Source organism: Dermacentor silvarum, chromosome 4, assembly GCF_013339745.2.
Source record: "Dermacentor silvarum isolate Dsil-2018 chromosome 4, BIME_Dsil_1.4, whole genome shotgun sequence".
Lineage (NCBI taxonomy): Eukaryota > Metazoa > Arthropoda > Arachnida > Ixodida > Ixodidae > Dermacentor > Dermacentor silvarum.
This window is the reverse complement of record NC_051157.2, coordinates 155,318,907-155,328,400: the sequence shown is the minus strand read 5'-3', so window position 1 is coordinate 155,328,400 and position 9,494 is coordinate 155,318,907. Positions and strand designations below refer to the sequence as shown.

Sequence of the window (9,494 nt, the reverse complement as noted above, 5' to 3'; positions counted from 1 at the left end):
GCTATAACTACTAATAGCGTTGGTTGTAGATCATTGAACTATAAACCCGTGGAGGCGTGTTCTTCGATCACTGACACATACACATTACGTGGAGGCCGCAACACATGCCCGATCGTGACAGCGACACTAGGCCTGGTCATTCCATGTGATGGGCGAGCACCAACTTTGCTACGTATGGCATGGGATGACCCTGTATATGTCAAGTGTTAACAAGCAATAAATTGCTAGCTTCATTTGCTTACCTGCTGTAGTGCAGTGACCTTATCAGTGTTGTGTATGTGCGTGGACGGTTTGACAACTATCGAGACATGTGAATGAAGAAACAGAAGAAGGCGAGATAGGGACAGCTTCAAAGTGGGTACGAGCCATGTGCTGGGGACATCATCATCAGGGGCAGCTTGCGCGCTTGGCAGCGCTCAAAAAAAAAAAACGAAGCAAGAGAAAAAGGAAGAAGAAGACGCGGGTGCTGGACAGACAGAGCGGGCTCGTGACTGGAAGACGCAGGACCAGTGCGCTGTTCCGGGAGCTCCTGCCGCGGTACCTGAGGCGGCCCTGAGGACAACGCGCCTGCCTGTCGGTGCAGACGCGTAGTGGCGCCTGGTGCGACGCCGTTTGGAGCAGGCCTGGCTGCTGCCTGCTCGTTGCCGCCTGTGGGAGCAGCTTCAGGCTGTGTCCGGGGCGAGTCCTAACCGAGGCCATTGCTCGAGGCCTAACCGAGGCCTTTGCTCGAGGCCTAACTGAGGCCTTTGCTTGGAGGCCGCCTCTTGCTCGAGGTGGCATGTGGAGTTGTGGCGGTGGAAGCCACCCGCCTGACACCCGTTCGAGTGCTCTGGCCACGGTAATGCAGCCGTGGGCCGTCGCCTGCCTCATTTGAAGACCCGTGCTGTCATCCGGCCTTGGCTCGCCTCCCACGAGGGTCATCGTACGTTAGTCCATCAACAGAAATCGTCGCGACTGCTCGAGACGACCTACCGCCGATCGACATCAGTATTGAATCCGTGAGGCCTATTTGCTCTTCTCTCGAACGTTGCGCGTAGGACCTCGTGTGGACGTGTTTGATGTAAGGACTTTTGCTCTGTATGCTGTGTTTAGTGTTTGTCTTGTTTCAGTCCCATCATGTTATATAAATGTTAGTTTAAATCCGTTCGTGCGTCTCTGACATTTATTACCGCCTGACTGCACACAGACATACGTGCCGAACTATTCCATCACACCTGCCAGCAGCAGAACTTGACAAAGGTATGATCCAGTTATCCGGATCTTTTTCATCAGTGCAATGAGTGGAGTAGGCTTCGCTTTTGGTGAAGGCTTCTTTATTGGCTGGATGAAAGTCCTTATGTTGTCTACATAGACCGTATACACCTTAGCGTCAAAACTATTTAGAAACTGCGCTAGCGTGAACATCGTCTTAATTTAGATGAGCATGTTGGCAAGTTTCACAGTTAAAAACAGCACGTGTGGCTGTCACTCGCTGCCACTCATGCAATCATGCTCACATGCCATGAACGACGCGAACGTACGTTGAGACCTTACATGAACGCATCCTCTCAATGAACATGCACAACGATCATGTGGCAACTATGTTGGTAATGCTGGTGTTTCAGCAAAGGCTTGGATAGAGATGGATATAAACTACAAAGTAGCGTTTCTGAAACGTTAAAATAAGAACTGCTTTAAATTACTAAAATAAAATAAAAAACAAAATAAAGCATTTGTTGTAAGCATTTAACGACTAGTCAAGCGTGGAATAACTGAGGTGGCTGAATCGGTGCAGTCGGTACCGTGTCTCTCTGATCAAACCGTGCCATGCGAGACATGATTTTTGCGCACATGCGTAGTGAACGTTTGTTATCCATCAAGCATTTATTATTTATTTTTTTTGAATGGCGTGGGTTGCAACCGCTGCAGCTTGCTTGTCATGTCAACAAGACAAACCAATCTATTTGAATAGGCATGATGAGTACGAACAAGAAAACCTGCAAGCGACATCTTGAGCCCGAAGCATGGAACCAGGAATGACCGTTTTCCAAAATCGACGTCACACGAAATAAAGTGTGCTCGCGCGCATTCGGCACAGCCTTACACGGACGTTGATTCAGGTGAATGTACGACCACAAATGCATCTGAACCCTCGGACGATAATGAAGTTTATGACCCTGCTGAGGACATAGGACAACAAAACTACAGTGGTTTGTCTTTTGTGGGAGATGAGTTGGCTGCTAATTGTAACACCGGCGATGAATTTGCACCCGCTGAAGATGATCTATCAAATGCGACTGAGCCGTTGACAGCCGCCTGAGCTCCAGCCTCTTTCGCTTGGAGTCTGCGTGCCCGCTTGGCAAAAGAAGCGATTCCCTTGTGCTTGTTATGGACTTCGCTATAAAGCATGGTCTGGCATGGACAGCTATAATAATAAGAATTTTATTTAAATCAATAAACGCGACTGTTATGCGACATCTGGATCCTTAGCCGCAGTCTACTTATGGATCCATGCAGTTATACAAAGAAAAATAAACGATTTAGACACAAGCTCAATAATTTTTTCTTTTGGATTAAAGGTCACAAACTTTGTGGGTAGAAAAAGAGAAAAAAAGGAAAGAAATGCAACCAAACAAAAACCAGTAAACAATGGTGCAGACCGCCACAGAATTGAAAAGGCCACGGCCCCTCCTGGCTCGGGCACGTGCCAGCTCCCGCATACCGACGACACAGCCATAATCACCAAGAAGCAGAAAGGCTTAGTTGCTGCCCAAACTGCTAAGTGATGCGCACGACGAGAGTCCCCCTACGCCAGTGAGGCAGCACGCATCTGAGACAAAATTCGTGGCCTCCCTCCCACGGCCACCTGCACAAATACGTGCTGGTAATAAGAATACATGAAACTCTTAAACAAAACTTTATTGTACACACATGTGATGTTTCAAGAATTGGTTGAACATTATACCATTTTAGCTGTTTCCAAAAATCATCATCATCATCAGCCTATATTTTATGTCCACTGCAGGACGAAGGCCTCTCCCTGCGATCTCCAATTACCCCTGTCTTGCGCTAGCGTATTCCAACTTGCGCCTGCAAATTTCCTAACTTCATCATCCCATCTGGTTTTCTGTTTCCAAAAATACCAACACCTAATTATTATTCAAGCAAAGTAGCGAGAGTGTACACAGATACGCTATACATACATTGTATATATATAGGACTGCCACCAACTGGTATTTACTGAAAATTGGCACAGAATATGGCTGACTGATCACACACCTTACCATGCCTATTAAATGAAACCTGTATTTAATAAAGAAAATACTGGTTCTGCTCGGCGTTATATATTTTGTCATGTTCTCATTTATACTTTTTGTATATGCATAGTGTAGGTACAGTCGTGAGCAAAAGTATACGGACCAGAGGTTGCACGAAAAAGCTGATTTTCTCCTCTGCCTATGAACTCAACTTGAAATTGAGCACTGCAGTCTAAACTTGGCATTGCGAACTTTTCAGTGTACTCATTAATTCCAGTTTATGCTTGTTAATTACGAAGAAATTTCATTTTACCGGCGACCCTGTGGTCCGTATACTTTTGCTCACGACTGTACATAGCTTTTGTTGCTATTAAACATTTGTATTTTTAACGCGGCTTTTACTAGTATTCATTACCCCGTTTACTTTTTAAATCCGTGCCTATTTGTGTACGTTTGGTTGATGGACATGTCATGTGCACTCATTTTTTTTTCTCTACATTTTGTATCGTTAACTATTGTGTAAACTTCCTCTTGTGAGCTGTATGTACGCACCCTTTTGCTTTTTTTTCCTCTTTTGTAAGTGCTCTGTCCGCAAGGTCCAAGTTTTCTGCAGGGGGTGCAGGCCCCTAGTGAAGCCTTTGCAGAGGCTTTTTGTCTGTGCCTCTAGACACCCGTTTGATGCTCAAGAAATTTGATTTGATTTGATGCACTGTACATTTGATGCACAGTATGTCGAGTAAGAACATGGGTACACATGCATTTGCACTCACAGAACTATACATCTATATACATATGCATAGAAGCAACAAGAATGTATAACAGTTAACGCTATATGCATTTGTTGACATTCTAATTTTTCATTCAAGCCAGTTTAGATCAGGCCAGTTTAGATCAGAAAGAAAGCATTTTTTACCATGGTATTAAAATTGCCTGACTGCTTAATGCTCGCAGAAAGCGATTTCCATATTTTGACACCTATATAATGTATGCGTCGCTGGCCATACTGGTTGTGACACATATAGAAGACCTCTTGAAGTTATGTAACAAGATTTTAATTACATGTGTGCTTCCAGAAAGTAAAAACCTTTTCAGAAAGTTCCTACAACCTCACCAGATGAGATGAAGTTCTACTTTTACTGCCCATTTTGTAATCGCCTGCTGGCGAAGACAGGGGATAGCTTAAGTGAGCACAACATTGGGTCTGACATATGCTGTGAAAAGTACTACACTGGGGGGAAGTTGTCAGCAAATGGCTTCTTTTCCTTGGCTTGCCCTTGAAAAAGCAAATTGCATCTGTGCTCGCAGATGACACTTTGAGAGAAGAGCTGTACAAATTTTTGAGTGAAAGAAAAGACACAGAAAACACTAGTGCGTCATATGTGACTGATGGTGCCTTTTACCGGGAACAGCAAAAGAAGCTTGGCTGCAAGAAACATGATATCACGTTAACTGTGAGTGCTGATGGAAGTCCCGTATTTCAGTATTTGAACTAATGCATTTGGCTTGTACATATGACTGAATTAGTTGCCACCGCACAGACAGTGGAGCAACATCATTTGTGTGCTCTTGTGGTATGACACTAAACACTCAGAGGTACGTTGTGTCACCTTTGAAAAAAAAAGCACCTGTTCAGTGATCTTGTTTTGCTCGATTACTTCCATTTCATGTTTGTCTTGTTTTGGTTCTCCAAGTGACAGGAATTAAAATGGCACCTTTCTCGCACTTTCTAGGTGTACTCCGTTACTGCCGTTGCTGATGCATCAGCCCAGTCTTCAATGCCGAATGTCCTACAGTTCAATGGCTGCTATGGCTGTTCCTAATGCTTACGTCCCATAGAATTCATAGAAGGTGCGATAAGATCCTGCTTCTTTTCACGTTATGTGTGTTTGTGTGTGTCAACTGTTATGTGCGTTTTCGACCAAAGCTATATAAATCTCGTGTTATCTTGTGCAAGTTATGCCAAGTACCCTGTGGCTGTAACTGTCGAAGACAGAAATGCAGCTAGCATGTTCTCTGACATGAAAATGGCTGCAACATTGAAATGCACCATCAAAGAGTTGAAGGGAACTTCACCGCTCATCAATGTTCCTGGATTTGATATTGTATGGAGTTTCTGCCCTGATAATATGGATGCTGCACTGCTGGGTGTTGTACGCCGAATTATAGAGCTGTGGTTTCTCGACACGGGAAGGGCATGCTATATTTGGGGTCCTGGTACAGTACCTCAGAAGTAGAGTGTCTCCAAAGCCAGAGACCTCCCTTGTGCTTTAATAAACACTGAGGTCTGTTAAGCTTAGAAAATATTAGGAGGCATCTGAGTGGGAGTAATGGCTCCTCTACTACAGCCTACCGTGTCTGAAAGGCATCCTACCAGCTATGTTTCTTGAGCACTTTGCTCTCCTGGTGTCATCAGTGTATGTTTTATTAAAGAGTCATGTGACATCAGATGACATTGACAACTGTACGCTGAAAATAAAAAAGTTTGTTGTCAACACTTTGCTCTCCTGGTGTCATCAGTGTATGTTTTATTAAAGAGTCATGTGACATCAGATGACATTGACAACTGTAAGCTGAAAATAAAAAAGTTTGTTGTCAAGACTTAGTGTGACTTTGGGGAAGCACAAATGACATCCAATGTGCACACTTTGCTGCACTTGCCAAAGCGTGTGCTACTGCATGTACTACATTGGTCAGTTTCATGTTTTGAATTGCAGAGCAACATGGCTGATCTAGTGAAACTGGTATGGTCATGGAATGGCATTGCTTTTCAAGTATTGTAGCGGATTCTTCCGGTGAGCAATTTTAACCAACTTCAGTCCATGGAGGGAGCACATGAGAAAAACTTATTGGAAGACCCCAGTTACCTTCACACAACTTGTCTGAATTTGTATGCAGCAACACCTGTGGTGTGCAAAGAATTGAAGAGTACATCCGCATGTGTGTAGGTGGATGCATCACCCATAGCGTAAAGTACAATCCTGCAGTGAAAAAAGGAGACTAAACTGCAGCAAAATTAGGAGGTGACTATGTGAAAGTAGAGAACTTAGTGAATGTTTGTAAGGTACTAGATGAAAGCTCTGGCGGTTTCATCATCTCCCACATTTACGAAGTGAAATGTTTCGAAGGAGTGGACTAGCTAAAAGAAGCACGCCAATGTGATTAAAAAGTTGTGCAATCTATTTCAAAGCCTCTTCACCCATGCATATATCTTGACTTGAATGGGACAAAGTTATTTACAGAATTGTGCAACTGCTACGGATCATTTTAGTCAGAAAGTAGATGACACCAAATACAAATTTAATTGTTAATTGTTATGAGATCTTGCTTCGCTTGAAGTGGTACATTTTATTAAAGGGACTGTCACTAATTTTTGAGAAACCCCTGTTTTGGAACTCGACGAAAAATTTCTCAGAAAATGTTCCTGAATCCCAAAATGCATTCTCAATGGTAGACAGTCGCTTACCCATAGGCATAAGCTGTCAACTGTTGTTTATTATTTTGTTTGGTTGAGTTATTGCAAGACTAAAAGCTTCATGTGCTTTTTTTTTCACATATATTTACATCATTACTAGTGGTATTTGTACTGAGAACATTTCTGAAGTACAGCAATGTTTTAACAAATAATACAAGTGCAGGCAGCATGTGTGTAATGTATTAAAACTTGAGCATGTTTAACTCATTGTGTAAGTCTTGATTATAGCCACCACTGCACCAAATGCCAAAGTTGTGTGCTGCAAGTGTTCGTACACGTGCTCTTTTAGTGGCCACGTGAACCAAGTGCTGTCAATCTATACAGGAGGGCGTCCCATGTAACTTGAGCCAAAATTTAAAAATGTGCGAGTTCCACATAGTAGATGGACGGCACCAATGTAATGCTTGCTTTCGAATGGAGCAAGTCGGACTGTATTGTATTTCACCTAATTACGTAAGCAATTAACTTCGTAAATATATTCGGAGCAGAATTGTCAGAGAAAATTGTAGACCATCCTAGAGTACACCCAATTCAACTTTCTCTAGCTCAATATGTGCTCCATAAGTTTTTTCCAAGCCTGAAAGAAGCCCGCATGAAGTGCCACACAACTATAGTCGCACGGCATTTCTTTTGTGTTTTGCGGGCTCCTTTCCATTTTAGCAGCCACATGTCGAATAGAGGCAACTAAGGAATTACTTGCTAGTAAATGGAAGTGGTAACAATTTAGAGCCGGGTGACACTTAACCACTTGGCAGCTAGTGAAACTCTGTGATCGAAGTGGTACCATCTTAACGGCCACTTAAGGGCAAGTGGAACCCGTTTATGGTCCAAGTGATAACATATCTTAATGGTCACTTGAAAGTAGCTGGTACCAAAACGTGCACGTGACGGCGCTGGGCGGTCAACGTTTTGTTTGTGTTCTTCGGCGGCTTTCTAGTTCGTTTTGATTATGCAGATTAAGCAGTGATAATGGCGCAATTTGTTTTCTACTAGTGATCATCGGTGATGTGCGTTTCTGTGTGCGTTTTATTTCTTGCTTTTTTTATTTTGTACGAGTGCTCATCGGGTCGATGATCAAGGCCTAGGCCATGGCAAAGACAAGGAAGGAAGGGACAAGCAAAGAGACACAGTTCAACCCTGCAGGATATGCCTGTCGGAGAGTGGGTTTTATGCGCGGGATGTGACACCTGGGTTGATCTGGAGTGCACACCTTTCAAGACCATCAAGGAGGCAGCGGCAGCTTTCACGTGTCGGCAGTGCGAGAAAAATTAGCGCTATGCAGAGAGAGCAGGCTCTGCTGATGAAGGAGCAGGTAGAAAACTAGGTGGCGCAAGTCGAAGCCGGCAATTAGAGAGTGAAGAGCTAAGGTCGGAATTCCGAGAGAAGCGGATGCAACGTGAAGCTTTGAGAGACGAGATCCTGGCCCTGAGGCTTGCCTTCCAGGAGGCTTTTGTTGACCGGCCAACGTAGGTTACCGCTGGAGTTGTAGACAAGCTACATATGAAAATGACGCAGCCCGGCTGAGTGCAGAAGTCATGCTTATGGAGACAAGAGTATCGGGGCCAAGGGAAGGGCCCTTCACCCGGAACCTGGGCGGTGACTGATAGCGCCCAGGTGGGATCTGGATGGGGGAGACAAGTACTACCCAAGTACGCAAGCTGCGCGGGGCAGGCTGCTAGGCTTTTCGCCGGGGTGACTAGAGAGGGCGTTGCAAAGACCCGGGATCTTGGCGAGAAAGGGCAAAGCCTCGCAAAGCAGAAAGCGCAGAAAGTCTCTGCGGTTATCCCGGCGAGGCGCAGCATTGGCGACGAAAATCGGGAGCAGCCAGTCGAACCGGACCGACGGGGCGCTGTGCATTCGTATACGGGGACGGCACTGCCACCAGACTAAAGTGGGCAGCACTGCGAGTGGCAGACTGGAACAAGTGGCCCCGCAAAGGAGGGGAGGGGGCCACTCTGCAGGAGTTGTGCTCAGCAATAGACGCGTCGGACGACGTATCGAAGGCACCGGAAACGCCATGGTGGTGCTTCACACTGGCTCCTTGGAAATAGCAAATAGCAACGTTACTCAAGCAAGCTCGGAGACGCTGCTCCGCTCCTAGTTGAACAAGTGGCTACAGAAAGCTCAGGGGCATCGCTTTGTGGTATATACCGTGACAGAGAGTGCACTGGTAGGGGAACATCTGAACGATACTTCTAGGAAATGGAATGGAGGCCAATGTGTGAGGAGATTGGACACCGCATGGAATCTGTGACCACGAGGTGGCTGCCGGGTGGTCAGCAGGGCCCGACATACCGGGCGGACATGGCGGAGGAGCTGGGCCAGCGCCTAGGTCGCAGGCTATGTGCTTATTTTAACGCGATAGCGTTGCCTATATGTGAGCGCCTTTGAATTGCTCAGGCCCTCCGCGTGCGTGCGCGAGCTCAACGTGTCCTCCCCCCCCTCCTCTCTCTATCTCATTTTTAGGGGCGAAGCTCCTTAGGGTGTGGGTCTGTCCCTCCTCTGTAGTATGTAGTAGTAGTAGTAGTAGTAGTAGTAGTAGTAGTAGTAGTAGTAGTAGTAGTAGTAGTAGTAGTAGTAGTAGTAGTAGTAGTAGGTAGCCACGTCTACTTTTATGAGAAAAAAAAATTCCGAAAGTTGTGCCCGTAGCGCGGAATGGGTAGCGCGGAACGCGCGGCGCTAACCACTACGCCACGAAGCACACATGGACACACGCACCACGATGACAATAAATACCCAACATTAACGAAAGACTGCGCGTTTCTAACGCGTTTGTGCTAGCGCGT

The 9,494-nt window shown here is 45.4% G+C and overlaps 1 pseudogene; it reads left to right on the top strand.

Moving 5' to 3' along the window:
* The first annotated feature begins 4,839 nt into the window (after window positions 1-4,839).
* Window positions 4,840-6,237, top strand: LOC125945049 (uncharacterized; annotated as a pseudogene).
* The last annotated feature ends 3,257 nt before the right edge of the window (window positions 6,238-9,494 follow it).